Below are 2009 nucleotides of genomic sequence, written 5' to 3'. Positions count from 1 at the left end.
AATGCACTTATCCATTCTCTTACCAGTGGTTAGAAAAGAAGATTGATAGCAATGTCATGTGCAATAAAAACAAGCAACAGTCAGTTGGTTAGCTTAGCTTAGCATAAAGACTGGATTCAAGCTGAAGTAGCTAGCAGGCTATCCACAAGGAGCTAACAGTTTGAGTCTCCACTGCTCCCCTCCAAGAAAGAAGTCAGGCCTCATTAGTAAACAGTAGTTTGTCTATTTTAGAAAACAAGATAGGCTATAGCATGTGAATTGTTACCAGTCTCACGGCATTTCGTGTTATTAGTCACGAAATTAATTTAATCTATTGATTCGTGTTCACCAACACGATTTTCACATTTCTTTCGTGTCACACAGAACGATTTTAAATGCAATGTATTTCTATTGGTAGTATGTTTCGTGCCTGCAACACGTGTTTTTGTCCGGTCGGGTCTTGGAAGACCAGAAGCTGTGTGGTTCATAAAAACATGTTCTTACTCAATATCTTACCCTAAGCCTAACCCTATCCCTTTTATTTGAAATTGTATAATGTCTGAGTTTTTTTGCCGTCAGTGAGGAAAAGAAATGGGGCTCAGAGCCTCAGAATACTGAAATCTGTATTTTTTGTCATCTTTTTTTCCTTCTAATTTGTTATTATTACTACCAATATAAATACATTGCTTCTAAAATCGTTCTGTGTCAGAATACTTAAATCTGTATTTTTTTAAATGTCTTTTTCCTTCTAATTTGTTATTATTTACATTGCTTTTAAAATCGTTCTGTGTGACACGAAAAAAATGGCGAAATCGTGTTGGTGAACACGAATCAATAGATTAATTTCGTGACTATAACGGGCCGTCTCCACGGCAGCGTTAAAAAATCTTGAAACGCTTCTGCCCATTCACTTTGAATGGGGTGACGTCACTTTTTTTCGCTTTCGCCGAAATGCATTGTGGGCAGGCGAGCGGAGATTCTGAGGATTTTCAAGATCCAAAGTTGAACAATGTTCAACTTTTGAAGCTGAGGAGGAAGCGTCAGCCAATCAAATCCTGTGTACGCAAATCTGACAGTTCAAGCTCTAGCCAATCAAACGGCGTGTATGCTGGGAGACACATACCGCAGGTCATTTCCTCATATTCCAAAAAATGGAGGAGAAATTAGCGGTAGCGAATCAATCACCCGGTGCTTTATGACCAGACCTACCGGGATATAAACCGGAGGAGCCAGGCATGGAGGGAGGTGGCAGAGACAGTGGTATGTTTTCGCCTGTTTTGGGGAGTTTATATCCAGTTTACTTCGGGCTTTTTGGCTTCGTATGTCGCGGGCGGGAGATTCATGTGATTGGTTGATCGCAAAAAAATCCCCAAGCCTCAGATACGCCCACCTCCAAGATTTTTTTTAACGCTGCTGTGGAGACGGTCCGTAACACGAAATGCCGTGAGACTGTGTTGCACTTGCAGGCCATTTTGTTACATTTGTAGATAGCCAAGCTAACTGTTTCCAGTCTTTGTGCTAAGCTAGGCTAACCTTCTGTTGGGTCCAGCCAGCCTGAATTATTCCATACAATTAAACTGCATTGTCAATAATGTATCGCAGGGTCACTTAGTTAGTTTCTTACAAACCACAAGGATTTAGATGATTTGTTACAAACATATAGGCTAGAACCTGAACATGAATGGAAGGGGCCTAGTTGTAGAGCAGAAGGTATTAAGATTGAAATATGTCGATCTGCATTAAAAGGAACGTCCAGCGTTACACCTGTTTAACCTCAGGGAAATTAAAAGCATTTAAACTGACCTTGCATTTTTGTCAAAACACTTATAAAAGGGTAGATTCTTACATGAACTTTTCTCAGAATCTGCTGGCTCAGCACTTTGTGAGGTTGGTTATAGTAGCCGTGTTTGTGTGATGAAGCATGGCCTCTTGATCCCACTGCAGGTAGAGGTGTAGTCTGACTCTTCTCAGGAGACACTGAACATAGCCGAGCAGAAACCCACTCAGACACACAACCGCTGAAGCTCTGC

Source organism: Trematomus bernacchii, unplaced genomic scaffold, assembly GCF_902827165.1.
Source record: "Trematomus bernacchii unplaced genomic scaffold, fTreBer1.1, whole genome shotgun sequence".
Taxonomy (NCBI): Eukaryota; Metazoa; Chordata; class Actinopteri; order Perciformes; family Nototheniidae; genus Trematomus; species Trematomus bernacchii.
The sequence above is the reverse complement of the archived record's forward strand: the minus strand, read 5'-3'. Positions refer to the sequence as shown.